General features: G+C 40.0%; 1 protein-coding gene across 2 annotated transcripts in view; it reads right to left on the minus strand.

Annotated features, from left to right (window-relative positions):
• Positions 1-22,348, minus strand: part of FBXL5 (F-box and leucine rich repeat protein 5) — a 74,427-nt gene that overhangs the window by 47,594 nt on the left and 4,485 nt on the right. Inside the window, exon 1 of one of the 2 annotated variants that reach the window (XM_047718922.1) lies at positions 3,314-3,513. The exons of the other annotated variant lie outside the window; for it this stretch is intronic. The gene's annotated coding sequence lies outside the window, so the exon portion shown is untranslated. Of the gene's footprint in view, positions 1-3,313; positions 3,514-22,348 lie in introns of those variants that run through there. 2 annotated transcript variants of the gene reach the window in all.

Below are 22,348 nucleotides of genomic sequence, written 5' to 3' on the forward strand. Positions count from 1 at the left end.
CCTTCTCATGCTCTCTCTCCCTCTATCAAATAAATAAAATCTTTAAAAAAATAAAAAATAAAAGGTGCTAAAAGGGAGCATCTGAGTGGGTCAGTGGGTTAAGCACCCCACTCTTAATTTCCACTGAGGTGACAATCTCAGAGTCATGAGATTGAGGATGGAGCTATGAGATGGGCATTGAGACTGCTAGAGATTCTCTCTCTCCCTCTCCCTCTGCCCTTCCCCCTGCGTGTGCATTCTCTCAAATAATAAATTCTAAAAATAAATAAATAATAAAATTTTAGCAAAAAATTTCCCCTAACTTTGTATATAAAAAACAAAATATGGGGCACCTGGGTGGCTCAATCATTGGGCATCTGCCTTCGGCTCAGGTCATGATCCCAGCATCCTGGGATGGAGCCCCACAATGGGCTCCCTGCTCGGCAGGAGGCCGCCTTCTCCCTCTCCCACTTCCCTGCTTGTATTCCCTCTCTCACTGTCTCTCTCTGTCAAATAAATAAATAAAATCTTAAAAAAAAAAAAAGGAAAAGAAAAGAAAGAAAAACAAAATTAGAGATGCCTGGGTGGCTCACTTGGTTAAGCATCTGCCTTCAGCTGAGGTCATGATCCCAGGATCCTGGGATGGAGCCCCACGTGGGACTCTGTGCTCAGTGGAGAGCCTGCTTCTCCCTCTCCCTCTGCTGCTTCCTCTGCTTGTGCTCTCTCTCTCTCTCTCTCTGTCAAATAAATAAATAAATAATGTTTAAAAAAAAAAGAAAAAGAAAAACAACAAAATTGGGTTTTCTTTTGTTTTAAAGATTTCAGTTTAATTAACATTAATCACCATAAGATCCATAATGACAGAGCTATATCCAGTGTCTGAGGTCCATCCCACCCCACAGAGAGAACACAAGGATGCTTGCTGTAACTGTGCCTGGAGAACTTGGCCTATATTTCCTCCTCACAGTCCTATTCTTCTGACATGGGGCTTCCCCACTGGTCCCGAGAAAGCCATTCCAGTGAGTTCTAGCTGGGTTCTACTCCTTTGACCACCAAGCCCCTATGGCACTTCCTGCACGACACACACATAGGACCCGCCTCACCTGGGCAGGGCCTCCAGAGCCAGCCAGGGTTCCAGGGTTGCTGCCAGATCTTTCAAAAGTCTTAGAAATTTTGGGGATGCATGGGTGACTCAGATGTTTAAGTATCTGCCTTCAGCTCAGGTCATGATCTCAGGGTCCTGGGACTGAGTCACACATCAGGTGTCCTTGCTCAGTAAGGAAGACCACTTCTGCGCTCTCTCTCAATCCCTCTCTCTCTCTCTCTCTGACAAATAAATAAATAAATATATATTTTTTTAAAGTCTTAGAAATTCAGGGGTGGGGAGCGCAGAAGAGGATTGAGTTGGGGAATATCTGCCACACTGGGCATTTTCCTGTTCATTGGCCCGTTGTGTCCACAGTGAGCCTCAGTATCCCTTTCCAGAACTTCAAGTTTGCATTTTTGGAACACATGCTTCCCATTCTTGACTAAAAGAATAGGGCATCAGACTGGAATACAGACACGACTTATTGTTCCCTTTTTCAAGGGGTGGCCCTGTCTCCCCTAGAGATAGGGGTCTCATATATGAGAAAAAGAATTGCTTGGACTTGTACAAAGGCATAGGACAACAGAAGAACTGAGAAAAGGAAGAAGCATAAAAGAAAAAAGAAACAAATTGATAGAAATAAAAATTAGGAAAAACAGAGTAGGGGAAGGAATAAAGGAAAGAAAAATATATAGATGGAAAGAGAAGAAAGCAGTAATTAAAATGTATTAAGATCTTTCTATGTACTAGGCACTATAAATTCTTCAATGAATTATATGTATAATCCTTAAAACTACTATATGTGGAAGGTTTTATTTTTTTCTCACTTGGGAGAAAAGGGAAATTATGTTTAGACAGTTATTGACTCGTCCAAGGTCATAGAGCCAGTTAGTGGAAAATCAGGGATATAAATCTATGTCTTACTCATCCCAGAACATGCACTTAACCCTACACCAAAAGACAACTTTGTCATTAGTTTATGTCAACAAACTAAATGACTAATATGTGCTCTCAATCTCTGAACTGAAGCCAAAAGTAACCACGCAAAGAATACGGGCTACACCATAAACTATAGGTGTCCAAATACAGAATGGTCTCAGTCCTTAGGTTACCTTTTGAAGATCAGTAGTTCAGATAATGCTAAGACCAGATTTTGCTTCATTATAAATATGGACATATAATGTGTATAATGGTTCATAATGTTTCTTTGCAAAAATTCCATACAGACAAGAGCCTTCCATTTCTTAAACATACCTATGTGTCACTTATTTTGTTCTCAGTAAATATTGCCAAGTCAGCACCAACTGCTTGACTTTCAATCAAAGGCCCTATTATGGGCTAACTTGCATGGAACAGGATGGTGCAGTGTATATAGCCTGAGGGAAAGGTGGCTACTCTTAAAGACAATTTGATTCAGCTGTTTGTACCATGTAGTGAGGAAAAGCATCACAAGTTTCTGGAATGGAAAGGACTGATAAGCTTCCTGTAAATTGTCAGGCTTACATTTATTGTAATGATGAAATCTGGCAGGCAATTGCTTAATCCCCACGGGTGTGGAGGGGATTTATGAAAGTACTGGTTCTGTTTTCTTCCTCCTACCGCTGACGTTTTTTAAAACCCTCATAAACTCAAAACACAGTATCTGGAGTTATATAAGGCAACTCCTGGTAAATTTTTAAATGCTGACAGCAGAAAGAAACAGGTCATACACACCTCTGCTTCCCATTAACTAATAGCTTTTTTGGTTTTTAATGGCCTGGTTAATACATAAAACATAGACCAAAGTTCTAATTTTACCTCTGTCACTGCCTACCTACCCATGGGACCTTGGGCATGTCCCTTTCTGGGACAATTTTGAGAGTGATAAGGGGGGATAAGTAATTAATACATATAATCTCCAACACATGCAAAAAGGACTCTCCCAGACAACTGCTTACCTATTATGGGAAATCAATCACCAACCACCCAGATAAGTCTATCAGAATTAGTTGACCTTTACCCAACCATTATTTTCTTTGTGTAACTAGTCTAACTGTAATTCGTTTAGGTGAGATGCATTTTATTGTGATTAGTTCCATTCACAATTACAGATTTACATGCACTTAATCTTGCCAACCTCTAAGTGAACCAGTTCAGAAGAAATGATAACCCTCTCTTTGCATACAGCATAGTACTTCTACGGTCTTCCTCTCTAAACACAAGGGTGTATTAAGCGTTGATGATAGCCACCAATTATTGAGATCTTAACTCTACACCACGCACCCCATTCTCTCACGACATTGTGAAGTAGGTTCTGCCAAACCAATATTAATGGAACCAAAGCTCAAAGGGGCAGAAGTAGGACTCGAAGCCAGGTCTGATGTTTTCACCATGCTGCAATGCTCTTCCTCTTACACAGCTATCATAGTTAATTTTCTGTGAAGTGCAAGTTCTTCCATACAGCTTTGCTGGGAGTTTCATCCGTGAAAAAGGCACGGAGGGAGTGGGAAATAATATATTGACAGAACATGAGGCAGAGCACACATGGCTTCAAGTTTCTTAGCTAAGTGCTTGCAATCAGCTAAATTAACAATAGAAGATCTGAAATAATAACTTAGAGGTAATAAGCTATGGTACTGGCAATAAAAGTGCCCTAAGATTTTACCCAGGGACACCTGGGTGACTCAGTTGGTTAAGCATCTACCTTTGGCTCAGGTCACGATCCCAGGGTCCTGGAATCAAGTTCCACATCAGGCTACTTACTCAGAGCAGATCCTGCTTCTCCCTCTGCCTACAGTTCCCCTTGCTTGTGTGTGCTCTCTCTCTCCCTGACAAAGAAATAAATAAAATCTTAAAAAAAAATTTTTTTCCAAAAAATAAAAAGATTTCACCTAGAGAGCTCAGATGCCAAGAGTACCTGAACCAACCCCATCCTTGCAACATTCCTCAAAACATGGTCCTTGGAGAACCTTCATTAGAACCATATCAGTCCTTTTAAAGATCTGATTTCTAAGACTCATCCTTTGAACATTTGATTCGATACACTTGGGGGTAAAGTCTCAGGCTCTGTATATGATTCTTATGTAACTGAAATTTGAAAAATACTATTCCAGTTATTACGCTTCCATAATTAAAACGGTTTTTTGAACTTGACAACATGGTTGTATAATTCATGGAACTCATGGTGTCACTTGCAAAATGTGACATGATATATTAAATGTAATGTAGCTAAATTTGGAAGATAATAGTACAGTCTTTGGGAATAAATAGACCTGAGCTCAAATCTCTCCTCTCCTCTCAGTAGTTATGCAACTCTTGGCAAGTTTTTGGACATCTCTGAGCCTTAGTTTCCACTGCTTTAAAATACCTATTATAGGGGCACCTGGGTGGCTCAGTGGGTTAAGCCACTGCCTTCGGCTCGGGTCATGATCTCAGGGTCCTGGGATCAAGCCCCACGTCGGGCTCTCTGCTCAGCAGGGAGCCTGCTTCCCCCTGCCTCTCTGCCTACTTGTGATCTCTCTCTGTCAAATGAATAAATAAAATCTTTTTTTAAAAAATAAAATAAAATAAAGTACCTATTATAACACAGTGATGGGGTATTGTGAAGAATTGAAGACAATATATGTGTAATGCCTGACCCATAATAGCCATAGAATAAATTACAGATGTTCTTATTATTAAACATCCAACTCTTTATAAAATAGGATGCCATTTCTTAATAGACTCTAGTATTAAGAGATTCAGGGAAGGGGGGGGGTACCTGGGTAGCTTGGTCAGTTGAGTACCCAACTCTTGATTTTGGCTGAGGTCATGATCTCAGGGTTGTGAGGTCAAGCCGCTGGGCTACACACTCAGCAGTTTGCTTAAGATTCCCTTTCTCCATCTCCCTCTGCTCCTACCCACTCCCCACCCCTTGCTTCAAATAAATAAATAAATAAAATCTTTTTTTTTAATACTTTATTTATTTGACAGACAGAGAGAGTACAAGCAGAAGGAATGGCAGAGGGAGAGGGAGAAGTAGGTTCCCCACTGAGCAGGGAGCCTGATATGGGACTCAATCCCAGATCATGACCCGAGCCGAAGGCAGATGCTCAACCAATTGAGGCACCCAGGCATCCCATAAATAAATAAAATCTTAAAGGAGAAAGAGAGAGAGAGAGACACTAGGGGTCAAAGGTTTCAAAATGGTTCAAGCCATCGTAGTGATTCAGTACACCAGCTTTGGAATCAGAGTGTCTGGGTTCAAATCTCAACCAGTCTACTTACCACCAGCAGAGTAAATCAGAACTTCTTTTACTTTCGGGAAATGAGGCCTTTGTTAATATTGTTAAGCTGCAAACCTGTTCATTATTCTGTTAAATAAACTAAAATGGAAATAATACTACCTATCTGACAGGGACTGTGTGAGAATTGAGATTATACATATAGAGAGCTTATGACAGTATCTCGTATACGATCAAAGCACTTTTAAAAGGAAAAACCTGCTCATTTCTATTAATATTCAACAAATAGTTTGTGACTACCTTGAGTCAGAAACTCTAGATTCGGTACGTCCAAGAATTAACTCACCATTTTCTCTGTCCTCTGAGTTTGCCAGTCTGTATTTTCCTTTCAGTGACTTTTACTGATGCTCATCCAGTTACCTACCCTAGCTAGAATAATGATAGTAAACTAAACCTGGGTACCAGGCACTCTCCTAAGGGCTTCTTTTATATTAAATTATATTTATTCACACAGAATGACTGTATGAAGTGTGGGTACTATTATCATCCCCATTTTACAGATGAAAGAACGGAGATGGACGGGATGCACAATTTGCCCAAGGCTGTCCTGGAACATCAGTGTATGACTCAGACCTAGGCAGAATAGTCCCAGACCCTGTATCTTTTAGTGTACATCATACTGCCTCGAGGGGTGCCTCATAGGCTCAGGGGCTGGAGCACATGACTCTTGATCTTTTGGTTGGGTTCAAACCTCACGTTGGGTGTAGAAATTTCTTACAAAATTTTTTTAAAAAGGAAATACTGCCTCTAAAGATTTTTGAGTTATTTTAAAAGCTCTTACTCTCCATAACTTCAATATCTAATAAGATACATAGTCCTCTTAAACATCTCTGATGCGCCCCCTCTTCTCCAGTCATTCTAATACACCTAACTTAGGCCCAATTGACCTGATTGAACGAAGTCTCCTTGATTTTAGCTTCTTCTCATTCAATCCTTCTACCAGACCAGTCAGAAATATTTCTAAAACATAGATAAGCTAAATGACTCTGCCTTAGTTAAAACGTGTAATGGCATCCCAATTTCTACAGAATAGGACCCATATACTCCTATGTGCTGTTCAATAAGGCATCCAGTGCAGTATTTCATTTACAATGGTGAATACATTGCATTTTATTTTCATTGATATGAATGTGTCTGTTTCCTCACTAAAGTGGGCCCTCTGTCAAAGTAGGGACACTTTTGTTCATCCTTATATAACTATATATCCCAGGCCCCAAGAGCCCACAGGTACAAATGAGGTCAAGATATCATTAATATATTAATCTTAATGATTCATTGCTCCTCTAGCAAGTACAGGACCTGTAGCTTCAGCAAAATCTGCCATACTGCAACATGCTCCTGACTCCCCAGGAATGTCTCCCACATGCTCAGTAGCAGATTCTCTCCCATTGTAGCTAAACTGCTACCCCACGTGACAAATGAGCCACTGTGTATCTCCCATTCTTCCTCTGAATTCTGTATTCCAATGGTCATCATGAACTTAGGTGCCTTCTTCTTTGTGAAATACTGTTGAAGTAGGGTTGCCTCTAGTCCCCTGGGGACCAGATACACTCTCAGGGGTCTGAGCCAGGACAAATTTGAGGTATATCATATTCAGAATCCCTCCTTCACTCCAACAGTGGTTTTAGTACTCGTCCAACTCATTTCTTTTTCCCTTCAGATGATCTGCCTTGCTTAAGTTATCCAGCAAATTTGTTAAAACTTTTTGCGGGGACATCCTACCATCTTCTAGGTGTGTTTAATATTACCTGAGTCCCAGAGTGCCCACAGGGAATGCTCACGGTATATGCTCTAAGCTACAGCTGTTTCCCATTTTCCTCTGCCTAGCATGGAGATTTGTTCACACGAAAATCATAGTAAATGTTTTTAAATGTAATAAAAGTGATTTTTATGCCACTTGAGAAGAGCTAAAGTTTATCTGAGGAAAGGAACAGAAATTTAGGATAAGACTCTCTGGCCCTCAATCCAAATTACACAGAAAGTCTGGCCTTTAAAGAAAAAACCAAATACACGAGCTCTCACCTAAGAGGCATTTGGCTGTTGCCAGAACTCTGACTACAGTATATGTACATCTATGTTCTCCAAAGGACCCCCTCCAAAGGAATCTGGGTCACAAGTGAAGTGTTCATGACTGTATGCCAAACCCTTCCGCTGAAGCAAGAGGAAGCTGATTCACTCTTCTTGTGGCCCACTGCGGACAGAATTGCCTCAAGTTCCTGTTGACACACTCTTTTTGCCTGGTGGGGCGCCTGGGTGGCTCGGTGGGTTGGGGCCTCTGCCTTCGGCTCAAGTCGTGATCCCAGGGTCCTGCGATCGAGCCCCGCATACGGCTCTCTGCTCAGCGGGGAGCCTGCTTCCTCCTCTCTCTCTGCCTGCCTTTCTGCCTACTTGTGATCTCTGTCTGTCAAATAAATAAAATCTAAAAAAAAAAAAAAGAAAAAAAAAGACTACCTGGTGGTGACGACCTCCCCATGAGAACATGACCCTCAAGAAGGACCTCCTTCTTTCACTCCCCAGCAGAGAAGAGGAAGAACAAGAAGAAGCACCTGGTGCAGAGCCCCACCTCCTATTTCATGGACATGAAAGAGCCTAGGATGCTACAAAATCACCATGGTTTTTAACCATGCATAAATGGTAGTTTTGTGTGTTGGTTGTTCCACTGTCCTTTGGCAGCCTACAAGAGGAAAGAAAGGCTTACAGAAGGATGGAGCACTAAAAGCCCCTGAATCAAGATGAGAAACTATCCCAATAAACACATTTTGGATAAAACAAACAAACAGGGCGCCTGGGTGGCTGAGTGGGTTAAGACTCTGCCTTCGGCTCAGGTCATGATCCCAGAGTCCAGGGATCAGGCCCACATTGGGCTCTCTGCTCAGCCGGGAGCCTGCTTCCCCCTCTCTGCCTGTTTCTCTGCCTACTTGTGATCTCTCTCTGTCAAATAAATAAAAATCTTTAAAAAAACAAACAAACAAAAACCATTTAGTTATCTCATCCATATAATGTAAATCTTTTAGATTGACATGACTTTTCACATTTTAAATATATAAGGTATTTGTTGTTTGCTGTCATTTTGATGAAAGTGCAGCCTGTTAGGCCACAAGGTATCAATGTAGAAAACTTCCCCAAATTGCTAACTAGATTAGGATTTTAAACATTGGCACTGTTTTCAGGTCACTGGCATTAACTAAGACTCACTTAAAAAGAAATTACTAGTTGTTGAATACCTCTCAGTTTAAAGGGAAATTATAAATTATATTAGTGCTTTTACAAATTCAAACTATTAATCAGGAAATTTCATTCCATGCTTAATGATTTGAAGCATAGTAAGTGCAAAAGACACTTGAATATATGTCATAGTACTTGGGTTCTTTGGCTCTTTCACTGAACCATCACATGGTCATGGGCAAGGTCTTTAACCTTTATGGCAATCCATGATAAAACATCATGAAAGTGCCTAGCAGACACTGAGTGGCTCAGTCGGTTAAGCATCCAACTCTTGATTTTGGCTCAGGTCACAATCTTGGAGCAGGTTGAGCCTCTGCACTCCATGGGAAGTCTGCTCAAGATTCTCTCTCCCCCTCTTCCCCCTTGTGCTCTCTAAATAAATAAATAAATAAATAAATAAATAAATCTTTATTTAAAAAATAAGTGCTTAATATAACACTTGGCATTTTCTACAGAAATTCAGTATTTCTTAAAATGGAAGTTTTATTTAACACGTTAAGCATCTTGTATGTTTTTAAAAGATTTTGTCAGAGAGAGAGCACAATCAAGGAGAGTAGGAGACAGAGGGAGAAGCAGACTTTCCGCTGAGCAAGGAGTCCAATGCCGATGCTGGACTGGGTCATGACCTGAGCCCAAGGCAGACGCATAACCTACCGAGCCACCCAGGTGTCCCGAACAACTTGTATCCTTTATGAGTTTTATACTAAGTAGCAGCATCCTCCTATTTTACATGTAGATCTGGAAATACTCGTCATTGCCTTCAAATGAGACTAAGCAAAGCCTTACACTGCCTCTAAATGCAAATTAAATGGCATAGGATAGTGCTTTCATAAACACTGGGTCACAAGCTAATTGTGAATTGAAAGCAGCAAATCTCTTTATAGAAAATGCCAAAGCAACTTGCTTAAAGTCTGAGCAATAATACCACGATCATCCTTGACAACTGTTATGAGAAACAAGTAATGGAAAGTAGGTAATAAATAAAATATGAATTGTTAGGATAGTTTGTTGCCTTTTCATTTGTTTTCCTGGTATAAGATGGCCAATTTAATTATTGCTTTATTGGTAAGGCTAATAATTGTACAATTAAGTGTTGGTTAATAAATTCCAATTACTTGTGGTTTAATGTGTGAAGGCATTTCATCTGCTGCTGACAGAAAATATCAAGATTTTCAGCTACAGATGTTCAGTCCATGTGTAGTGTGACATTTTCAAATCTGTAACTTGTAACATTTTAATCAAACTAATACAAATTGCACATAAACCATACTTTAAAAAATAAATAAAAAGTATGAAGTGACAGAGCACCTGGCTGGCTCAGTTGGTAGAGCATCCACTCTCAGTCGCAAGGTCATGAGTTCGAGCTGCATGTTGGGAACAGAGATTACTTTTTTTTTTAAGACTTTATTTATTTGACACAGAGAGAGAGAGAGAGAGAGACAGCCAGAGAGGGAACGCAAGCAGGGGGAGTGGGAAAGGGAGAAGCAGGCTTCCAGCTGAGTGGGAGCCCAATTCAGCACTCAATCCCAGGACCCTGGGATCATGACCTGAGCCAAAGGCAGCCATATAATGACTGAGCCACCCAAGCACCCCACAGAGATCACTTTTAAAAAAAGTTAATAAAAAAAATTTTTTAAGTATGAATTGAAAACAGAGTTCGAGCTCAACCCCTGGATCTGGAATATAAAATGATGACAATATGGAGAAAAATGTTTATTTTATTTTTATTTTTTTTAAATGTTGATTTTAAACAGCAAATCTTTACTTCATTCAAGTTACATTCTTTTTTTATTCCCTTTTAAAGATTTTACTTATTTTTAAAAAAATATTTTATTTATTTATTTGACAGAGATCACAAGTAGGCAGAGAGGGAGGCAGAGAGAGAGAAGGGGAATCAGGCTCCCTGCCAAGTAGAGAGCCCAATGCAGGGCTCGATCCCAGGACCCTGGGATCATGACCTGAGCCGAAGGCAGAGGCTTTAACCCACTGAGCCATCCAGGTGCCCCTAAAGATTTTATTTTTAAGCAATCTCTGCACCCAAAGTGGGGGGCTCAAATTCACAACCCCAAGATCAAGAGTCATATGCTCCACAAACTGAGCTAGCCAGGTGCCATTATTCAAGCTACATTTTAAAATGTAAAAGTATAAAAGATTATAATAAAGATAATTTAATGTGTGAGTTTATCAAATCATTGGTATTTTAGGGTGCCTGGGTGACTCAGTCATTAAATGTCTGCCTTCAGCTCAGGTCATATCTCAGGGTCCTGGGATCGAGCCCCGCATCGAGCTCCCTGCTAGCAGGAAGTCTGCTTCTCTCTCTCCCACTCCCCCTGCTTGTGTTTGCTCTCTCACTGTCTCTGCCAAAAAATAAATAAAACCTTAAAAAAGAAAAAGAACTCATACTCATTTAGAAAAATTATTGGTATTTTAAAAGTAAAAGCATAAGATATACAAAATTAAAAAGCTACTTGGAAACAAGCTAAGATTATTGATAAAGGAGGGAAATGCATTCAGGTCCCCAATCTAATTTCTTAGTCAGTCCACCATTGTTACTGATAAAACCTTATTATCAGGGGCACCTGGATGGCTCAGTGGGTTAAGCCTCTGCCTTCGGCTCAGGTCATGATCCTAGAGTCCTGGGATCTGAGCTCTGCATCTGGCTCTCTGCTCAGCAGGAAACCTGCTTCCTCCTCTCTCTCTGCCTGCCTCTCTACCTACTTGTGACCTCTCTCTTTCTGTCAAATAACAAATATCTTAAAAAAAAAAAAAACACAACCTTATTATCATCTTTAAAGCATACTGCAAGACAGAAGGGAAAACAATGCACATATTTTCTTCCAGCATGTTTGAATATGTGTGTATACTTTTAAGTCCCAGCTAATTAATTAAAACCTATGCAGAGTGACAGCACAGTAACTTTTTCTTTTCTTCTTTTTAAACTATTATGGAACACTTATAGAAGCAATACTTATTATTGTAGTCTGTAGAGATTTCAAAATCCAGTTTGATAAGAACTGTGTAACACTTTGTCGGACATATGTTACAAGATCAGTTAGTACAGGATTCCTGTCATCTAAACAGAGCCTCACATGAAACTGAATTAGATTCATTTATTGTAGATAATATACTGTTGGGTAAGGTAAATTAAAAAAATATTCTATGATGGAAAATCTCAAATATTAAGAATAGAAAAAAAAAATAGAGACAATAGTATGAACACCATCATGCACCCAATAACAGCTTTAATAATCATCTATATGGGAGCCCTGGGGGAAAAAAAAAAAAAAAAGCACAATCCAGGGCACCTGGGTGGCTCAGTTGGTTGAGTTACTCAGGTCATAATCTCAGGGTACTGGGATCAAGCCCACGCGTAGGGCTCCCTGCTCAGTGGTGCCTGCTTCTCCCTTTTCCTCTGCCCCTCATCCCTATTCGTGAGCATGCTCTCTCAAATAAATAAAATCTTTTTAAAAAACATACAGTCCAGTGGCGCCTGGGTGGCTCAGTGGGTTAAGCTTCTGCTTTCAGCTCAGGTCATGATCTCAGAATCCTGGGATCGAGCCGTGCATCGGGGTCTCTGCTTGGTGGGAAGCCTGCTTCTCCCTCTCTCTGCCTGCCTCTCTGCCTACTTGTGATCTCTGTCTCTGTCAAATAAATAGATAAAATCTCGGAAAAAAAAAACATACAATCCATACCTTACGGCAGTTAAGTAACAAGTTGCAGACCTGTTTTTTGGTCTCTAGTGTATTCCTGTCAGCCTTAAAAGACGACTTCCTTTAAAATTTCTCGTGTAATAGACCTGCTAGTGATTAATTCTTTCACCTTTAGTCTGAAAGAGTATTTTGCCTTTGTTTTAATTTTTGTTCAAGGTTTTTTTTTTTTTAATATTTTATTTATTTATTTGACAGACGGAGGTCACAAGTAGGCAGAGAAGCAGGCAGAGAGAGAGGAGGAAGCAGGCTCCATGCTGAGCAGAGACCCCGATGTGGGGCTCCATCCCAGGACTCTGAGATCATGACCCGAGTTGAAGGCAGAGGCTTTAACCCACTGAGCCACCCAGGTGCCCCTTTTGTTCAAGGTTTTATTTGAGAGAGAGCACAACAAGCAGGGGCAGGAGGCAGAGGGAAAGGGAGCAACAGACTCTGCTGAGCAGCGATCTCAGGAATAGGGTTCGATCCCAGGAAACGGAGATCATGACCTGAGCAGAAAGCAGGCACTTAACAGACTGAGCCACACCCAGGTGCCCCTTGCCTTTTTTTTTTTTTTTAATATTTTATTTATTTATTTGACAGAGAAAGATCACAAGTAGGCAGAGCAGCAGGCAGAGAGCGCGGGTGGGGGAAGCAGGCTCCCTGCTGAGCAGAGAGCCCGACGCGGGACCTGATCCCAGAACCCCAAGATCACCACCCCAGCCGAAGAAGGCAGAGGCCCAACCCACTGAGCCACCCAGGTACCCCTTGCCTTTGTTTTTAAAACACATTTTCTCTGGGCATATAATTTTAGGCTGACAGGTGCTTTCTAATACACGATGTATGTCAACTTCTACAATTTATTTCCTGAAAGAAATCTGAGGTCATTCTCATATTTTAACCTTGTTTCCAAGTTACTTGGATAGTGCAGTTACCCTCTGGTCTTTTCTTTTTTCCTTTCTTTCACTGGTATGAAACAATTAGGTGCCTTGGTGTACTGTTTTTTCATGCTTTTTTTTTTTAAAGATTTTATTTATTTAATTGACAGACAGACATTACAAGTAGGCAGAGAGGCAGGCAGAGAGAGGAGAAAGCAGGCTCCCCGCTAAGCAGAGAGCCCAATTCGGGGATCGATCCCAGGACACTGGGATCGTGACATGAGCTGAAGGCAGAGGCTTTAACCCACTGAGCCATCCAGGGGCCCCTGTTTTTTCATGCTTCTTGTACTTGAGACTCATTGATCCTAAAACTATATAGGTTTATAGTTTTCGTCATATTTAGACACTTTTTAGCTCTCATTCCTTCAACAGTTTCTTCATATTTCTTCTCCACTTCTTAGTCTATTATAGTACATTAGATGCTTTTTAAAATTTTCTGTGATTTTGGAGTTTCCATTAATAGGTCTTCAAACTCATGAATCTTTTCTGCTGGACGTCAAGTCTGCCATTATTCCCACCGGGTGTTTTATATTTCACACATCTAAAAGATTCTTTTTCCATCTTCTGTGTCTCTAAACTTTTCAACAACTGTAAGAGTTACAATATAATGTCTGCAAATTTTAACATCTGTGTCAGTTTCAATTGATTTGTCTGATTTTGGGTCCTATTTTCCTACTTATTTACATCTTTGATAGTATTTGATTGGATGCTAGACATTAGGAATTTTATCTTTCTGGGTATTGGATGTTTCTGCATTCCTGCAAATCTTTGTTCTAGTACAGTTACTTGGAAAGGATTTATTGCTTTCAGGTCTTGCTTTAAACACAAGAGAGAACAATGCTCAACCAAGGACAAATTACTCCCCATAACTGAGGTGAAACCCATCAATGTACTCTACCCAATGCTCTGAGAACATTGAGGTTTTCTAGTCTGCCTTGTGGGTGCAGCTATTATTCCCAGCCCTTTTGGAGATGCTCTATTACTTCCGGTAATCTTTTACTCAGACTCAGGTAATTAATATCCTCAGCTACATGCACTGATTAGGATTCACCTGAAAACTCAAGGAGTTTTTAGAGTTCTTTTCCTGTGCAACTCTCTTCTCTCTAGTACTCTGTGCTGTAAACTCTAACCACATCGGTTTCACCAGACTCTCAACTATCTCATCAGATTCCACCAGGCTCTCTCTCCCTGTTTCCTCCTCCCTGTGATGCAGCGGGAAAACTCTCTCAAGGTAGTAAGTTGGAGCAATCATAGAACTCACCTTGTTTCCTCTCCTTGAGGGTTCATGTACTTCATTCCTTGATGTCTTGAAAAACAGTTTCATATATTTTGTCTATTTTTTTATTATTACTGTCATGTCTCAACCTTTTAACCATTATGTCCCCCCCAAAATTTGATGCATTCAAGAAAAATATCTGGATAGTGCCAGTTGCTTTCTAAAAACCCTGAATCAAAAATTGAGTTATACTTGAGAATAAAAGAACATAAAACACTAATTTTTCATAAAAATTTAAACAATGCTTAGGAGACATTAACTTTATCATTCTTTTGGATGAGTAAGAATGTAGAAAACAGAATCACTGTAGTACTAATTAGCACTTTAAATAAGTACTTTAAATACTCAATCAAATTAAGAACACAAGAAACACGGGTTAATAGTATATCAGACATGTGAGAATTGCCCTAGTGTATCACAGACTGGAATGAACTTATAAAGACAGCATACTCATCACATTAAATAAAATGCTCCCGGGCACCTGGGTGGCTCAGTGGGTTGGGCCGCTGCCTTCGGCTCAGGTCATGATCTCGGAGTCCTAGGATCGAGTCCCGCATCGGGTTCTCTGCTCAGCAGGGAGCCTGCTTCCTCCTGTCTCTCTGCCTGCCTCTCTGCCTGCTTGTGGTCTCTCTCTGTCAAATAAATAAATAAAATCTTTAAAAAAATAAAATAAAATAAAAATAAATAAAATGCTCCCGAATTTCTATTTGCATTGTATTTATTTGGGATTTTTTCTCTGTTGCATTTATGTATCAGTTGCATTATAAATTTACAAAGCCCTATCAGCTAACATATTTTTTTTTATTATTAAAGATTTTATTTATTTATTTGACAGAGAGATCACAGGTAGGCAGAGAGGCAGGCAGAGGGAGAGGGAGAAGCAGGCTCCCCGCTGAGCAGAGAGTCCAATGTGGGGCTCGATCCCAGGACGCTGAGATCATGACCTGAGCCGAAGGCAGAGGCTTAATCCACTGAGCCACCCAGGCGCCCCTCAGCTAACATATTTCTATTGTGTTAGAAAATAATTAAGGGGTGTGCCTGGGTGGCTCAGCTGTCTTCGGCTTGGGTCATGATCTCCAGATCCTGGGATCGAGCCCCACCCTGGGCTCCTAGGCTTAGTGGGGAATCTGTTTCTTCCTCTCCCTCTCCCTCTCCCCTTGCTTATGTGCTCTGTCTCTCTAATGACTAAATAAAAATCTTTTAAAAATAAAATAATCAAGGTAATGGCTCTTAATGATGAATTACTTTGTCATATACCTACAACCGTTGCTTTTGCAAATTCCCAAGTTTGTTGAGAGTCACAAAAAAAGAAAACAGTGAGCCTGCCACTGCAGGCCACTTTTACATATCAAACAGATGAAGTAACTAAGATATCTCAGTGAAGGGTAACGAGGCTTATAGAAGATTGTTTCGCATCACTGATTTCAAAGCATCTGTTCAGTTACATAAGCTGTAGAAGAATGTAACTTCCTTCTAGTTTTCCTGTATTGTTACATAACTCATTTTCTTCAAATTAGTATTAATTTACACCTAGTATTTATAGGATAAATAGAAATCAAAATGGAAAACAAACCATACTAGCCCAAAAAGAAATTAGGTGAACAAGTACCATAAATAAAAATTATTTAGGACCAAATAACCTACTACTATTGTGGCCTATAAAGATTTTATTGCAGGGGCGACTAGATGGCCGAGAGTCGGATGCACAGTTAAGCATCCAAGTTCTGATTTCTGATCCCAAGTTCTTGGAATCAAGCCCTGAGACAGGCTCTGTGCTCAGTGGGGAGTTTTTTCCCCTTTCTCTCCCTCTTCCCCTCCCCTTGCTCGTGCTCGCTCTCTCTCACATAAATAAAAATAAATCTTCAAGGAAAAAAGAAAAGATTTTATTACATTCTTTCTATCCTGGATATACCAGGCTTTAGGTCTAGGTCCTATCTAAGACCTTTCTGTGACTACTACTTTCAAAGGTCTTACTTACCACACCGGCAGTGCAGAAAACAACTCAAAGCATTCAAAGTTTACAGCATACTATGTCTTACCTTCTTAGCCCCAAAAACTAGTTGGATGGGCAAAGATGCTATCCTGAACACCTCTTTTCTGATGCATAAACACCTTTAGGTGGAGGGATCTACAACTGAGGCAGAATTGTAAAAGGAATGGAAGATGGAAAAAAGCCCTGACTTTTTTTTTTAAAGATTTTATTTATTTGGGGTGGGGGTAGGGGTAGAGGGCACGAGAGTACACGAGCATGGGGAGGAGAAGGAGGCAGGAATCTCAAGAAGACTCCGTGCTGAGCGTGGAGCCTGATGCAGGGCTTGATCTCATGATCCTGAAATCATGACCTGACCCAAACGAAGGCAGATGCTTAACGAACTGAACCATCTAGGCACCCCAAGACCCTTACTTCTATTAAATTAAATGTTTGGCCTTTGGCAAATACTTAACTCTCTGGGCCTTAGTTTCCCCATTTGTATAAATAGGGAGGTTAGAGGAGGTAGGATATAGAGGAACCTGGTTTATAGAAATTCTATCACTGCTTTGTAATCCATTATTCATATATATTAGGACACCATTTCAAAAATGTTATTGAAGTCATTCACCTCCTAAAATCAACATAACAGAACCTTTGTTTAGAAGCCACTACCTAAGTTCTAACTTTGTTAAAACCTCCCCAAAGTTAAAACTTCAATGTAGCCATGATTAAACTTAACTATCAGTTTATAGGAAATACACATGGTAGAATAGCTTGAGTATGAGGATGAAATCAGTCAAATCCAATATATGAAAAATTCAGCTAGACAAATGACCTAATCTTTACAACAAATAAATGTCAAGGAGGCGAGGACAGCCTGTTATGTATTAAAAGATACAGTAAGAATTATTAATCATACAAAATATATGGACATGGTTTAGATTCCAGTTCAAAGAAACAAGGGTGAAGACATTTTTTTTTAGAAAATTAGAAAAACCTGAATGCTGGATATTAGATGAAATGCTATAATGGCAAGACTTAAAATAATTCTAGCTGAGAGTAGGGTGCAGGAAGTGTGTGTATATGGGGAAGGGGTCCATTAAGGAGACAAGGAACAGGGGCGCCTGGGTGGCTCAGTGGGTTAAAGCCTCTGCCTTCAGCTCAGGTCATGATCCCAGGGTCCTGGAATCGAGCCCCACATCGGGCTGTCTGCTCCACAGGGAGACTGCTTCCTCTTCTCTCTCTCTCTGCCTACTTGTGATCTCTGTCTGTCAAATAAATAAATAAAATCTTTAAAAAAAAAAAAAAAAAAAAAGGAGACAAGGAACAGAAACAAAACTGGTGAAATATTGATAACAGTTCATTTTACTATTCTCTTTGATATTTTTCATAATAGTAAAAAAGAAGTATGATTTTCAAATCTATTAACTTTACGTACATATGACATATTACCACCACTAGCCTGTCGAAGACATGGAATTCTCTAAGCTAACAAAATCTTAACAAACAAAAAGACAAAGTAGTAAGGACCTAATATAATTATATAACAAGTGATGCATTCTGTATTTATTAAGAAAATAAGCCCCTGGAGCATCTGGGAGGCGTAGTCAGTTAAGTATCTGCCTTTGACTCAGGTCATGATCTCACGGTCCTGAGATCTAGCAGAAGTCGGGCTCTCTGCTCAGCGGTGAGTCTGTTTCTCTCTCCTTCTATGCTTGCACTCTCTAGCTAATAAATAAAAATCTTTTTAAAAAAGGAAAAAGAAAATAAACCACTGAAACCTATAAAATTAATACATTAAAGTGGCTTCACCAATTACCAACTCATGGCCCACCACATTTTTTCACCTAAAACCCCATCCAAAAGACCCCAAACTTGAGTCCCATATTAGGAATGGCTTTTAAAAGTCCCATTAGTTTGATTTTAATTGTGCTGCCTTGAAAAGATTCTTTAATCTTAGAAACAAAACCCATTTCCTATGTTTAAATGTAATTATTTAGCTCTACTTCCACATTTGAGTTTCAGGATCATGTACATGTTGATTATTAAACAATTATATGTCAAATATCATTTAAAGCAAGAATTTTTGAAGGGCACCTGGGTGGCTCAGTGGGTTAAGCCTCTGCCGTCAGCTCAGGTCATGATCTTAGGGTCCTGGGATCAAGCCGCACATCAGGCTCTCTGCTCAGCTCTCTGCCTACCTCTCTGCCTACTTGTGATATCTCTCTCTCTGTCAAATAATAAAATCTTTTAAAAAACTTTTTAAAAATACTGTCAGATATTAAGATTATAAAAACATAATAATTAAGACAATGTGGGGGTGCCTGTGTGGCTCAGTCAGTTAAGTGTCTGCCTTCGGCTCAGGTCATGATCCCAGAGGATTGAGTCCTGCACCAGGCTCCCTGCTACTTGTGATCTCCTCTCTCTCTCTCTCAAATAAACAAAATCTTAAATTTAAAAAAAAAAAAAAGACAACATAGGGGTACCTGGGTGGCTCAGTCCATTCAGCATTTGACTCGATTTTGTCTCCGGTCATGATCTCAGGGTCATGAGACTGAGTCCCATATTGGGCTCCACACTGAGTGTGGAGCCTGCTTAATATTCTCTCCCCCCACCCCTGCAATCTCTCTCTCTCTCTCTAAAAAGATGGGGGGCAATGTGATGCTGGTCTAGTGGTGGATAAAAATTGTAACTGAAAGAGACAAGAAAGAGGACCACATTCCATGCAGACTTCTGATGGGTGACAAAGCGGCCACTGTTGATCAGCTGAGGAGAAATAAAAGACTATTCAATAAATAGGGCTGGGCCAGCAGTTATTAATATGGGGAAAAATGAAATTGTATACTTCCCAAACATTAAAAAAAAAAAATTCCAGAAGGATTTAAATGTAAAGTACAACATTCAGAAAAATATTGAGAGAATATCTTTTTTTATACTCTGGGGGTGGGAAGAATTTCTTAAATAAGATAAAAAAGAAGACAGGCCATTAAAGGATACTTTTTTTTTTTTTTAAATTTTTATTTATTTGACAGATCACAAGTAGGCAGAGACAGAGGCAGGCAGAGTGGGAAGGGGAAAGCAGGCTCACCGCTGAGCAGAGAGCCTGATGTGGAGCTCAATCCCAGGACCCTGAGATCATGACCTGAGCCGAAGGTAGAGGCTTTAACCCACTGAACTACCTAGGCACCCCAATTAAAGGATAAATTTTATAAAATTAACTTCTGTCCATAAGTAACAACATGGCACAATAAAAAAAAGGTGGACTAAGATATAAAAGGTATTTTATTGACATAGAAACAAGAAACATATGAAAATATTCAACTCTTAGTTGTCAGAAAAATGCAATTGAAATGAACATTAAGATTTCAGTCCTCACCTACCAGACTAGAAAAAGTAAAGCCTGACAATATCACACATGGGCAAGAATGCAAAATAAGAATTCTCATACACTGCTAGGAGGACTGGAAATTAGTCCAGTTATTTAAAAAAAATAACAGTATTATTAACTAAGCTACATAGGTACATAATCCTACCACCTAACAATTCTAACTTTATTAGTTTACTAGGATTGCCCTAACAAAAAATAATGTATTCTAGGTGTCTTAAACAACAGAAATTTATCTTCCTTTTTTTGGAGGCTAGAAGACCAAAGATCAAAGTGTCAACAGGTTTGAGTTCTTGAGACTCTTGGCTTGTAGATAGATGTCTTCTTGCAGTGCCCTCACATGGTCTTTCTTCTCTACATAGACATGTTCTAATTTCCTTTTCTTTTACAACACCAGTCAGACTGGATGAGGGCCCCGTCTCAAAGGCCTTATTTTAACTTAGTCACCTATTTTAAGACCCTATCTCCACATCCAGTCACATTCTGAGGTACTGGGAGTTAGGGCTTCAACATATGAACTTTGTGGATACATAATTCAGTCCCAACTCTGCCTCTAGGCATTATTAGCCAAAGAAATTCTTACACATGTTTGAGAATACTGATAGAAGTTCAGTTCATGGGGTTCATTGGTAGCTTAGTTGGTTAAGTGTCTGCCTTTGGCTCGGGTCATGATCTCAGGGTCCCTGATCAGCTGGGAGTCTGTTCCTCCCTCTCCCTCTGCCCTTATGCTGTCTCTCCCTTGCTCTCTCAAATAAATAAATAAAATCTTTAAAAATAAATACATAAAGTGATATCTCACTGTGGTTTAAAAAAAAAAAAAAAAGCTTAGCTCATAACAGCACACAATAGACTGGATAATCCAAGTGTGCTGTATTACTATCTAACAGTGGAAAGGAATGAACTATAGCTACAAACATAAATTTGGATTTTAGATTCTCAGAAACAGTACTAAGTGGAAAAAAATAGTTACAAAAGCATATATGTAATATAACTCCATTTATATTAAGGTGAAAAAAGGCAAAGATAAAGCACATATTTTGGGATACATCTAAGTAGCCTTAAAACTAAAGTAAACTCTAAAGAAAAGCACGGTAATGAATGAGTGACACAAAATTCAGGATAGTGTTTTCCTCTGGAAAGGAAGGAAAGGGAAATACGTTCAGAAAAAGGCACAATACACTTAAAAAGGTACTTCAGCATTCCATTTCTTAACTCAGATGTTGGGATATGTGTTCATTTTATTATTCTTTTATGAAGTAATAAAAAAATGTATTGGGCGCCTGGGTGGCTCAGTGGGTTAAAGCCTTCAGCTCAGGTCATGATCCCAGGGTCCTGGGATCGAGCCCCACACCAGGCTCTCTGCTCAGCAGGGAGCCTGCTTCCTCCTCTCTCTCTGCCTGCCTCTCCACCCACTTGTGATCTCTGTCAAATGAATAAATAAAATCTTTTAAAAAAAAATGTATTTGATCTTTGTCTCTGGTACAGAGCTCAAAAACCTTGGCATGTCCTGAGTGAAAGGAGTGTCGTTGGTTATTCTGGAATCCAGAGTAACTTTACTAGAGTTTATGGTAATGAGGTGACTCAAGGTGGAGGTTAGTGGTCCCTAGATAGTTTCAGGATGGAAGCTCATCACCTGAAAAGCTAATTAGGTGATTACAGGGCTGGAATTTTCAGGCCCATCCTCTTATTTTCAGGTAGGGGAGAGGAACAGCTGATTGAGTTCAAATAGCCAATGATTTAATCCAACACACCTATTCAATGAAATCTCATAAAAAAAACCCTGAAACAACCAGGCTCAAGCTTCTAGGTTGGTGAACACATCAATGTGCTGGGAAGATAGGACACCCACAGAGGTCAGGGAAGCTCTGCTCTCCTTTTCCCCCATACTTTGCCCTATGTATCTCTTCCATTTGGCTGTTTTAGTGGTAACCTTTACAATAAAACTGTAATAGAAGAGTGCCTGGGTGGCTCAGTGGGTTAAGCCTCTGCTTTCAGCTCAGGTCATGATCTCAGGGTCCTGGCATCAAGCCCCACATCAGGCTCTCTGCTCAGCAGGGAGCCTGCTTTCCCCACTCTCTCAGCCACCTCTCTGCCTACTTGTGATCTCTGTGTCAAATAAGTAAATAAAATCTTAAAAAACCAAAACTGTAGGGACGCCTGGGTGGCTCAGTGGGTTGAGCCGCTGCCTTCGGCTCAGGTCATGATCCCAGATTCCTGGGATCGAGTCCTGCATCGGGCTCCTTGCTCAGCGGGGAGCCTGCCTCTCTCTCCGCCTCTGCCTGCCTCTCTGCCTGCTTGTGTTGCTTTCTCTCACTCTCTTTCTGACAAATAAGTAAATAAAATCTTTAAAAAAAAAAAAACAAAAACAAAAAAAACAAAACTGTAATAGTAAGCACAGCACCTACCTGAATTCTGTTCCGTTATTCTAGAGAATTCTCCTATCTTAGTTGGGGGTGTGGCAGTCATGGGAATCCCCCAAATTTGTAGTTAGGTAGGTAAAAGTGCAAGTAGTTTGGGTATACCTGAGACTTGTGGCTA

This window comes from Lutra lutra, chromosome 2 (assembly GCF_902655055.1).
Source record: "Lutra lutra chromosome 2, mLutLut1.2, whole genome shotgun sequence".
NCBI classification, from domain to species: domain Eukaryota; kingdom Metazoa; phylum Chordata; class Mammalia; order Carnivora; family Mustelidae; genus Lutra; species Lutra lutra.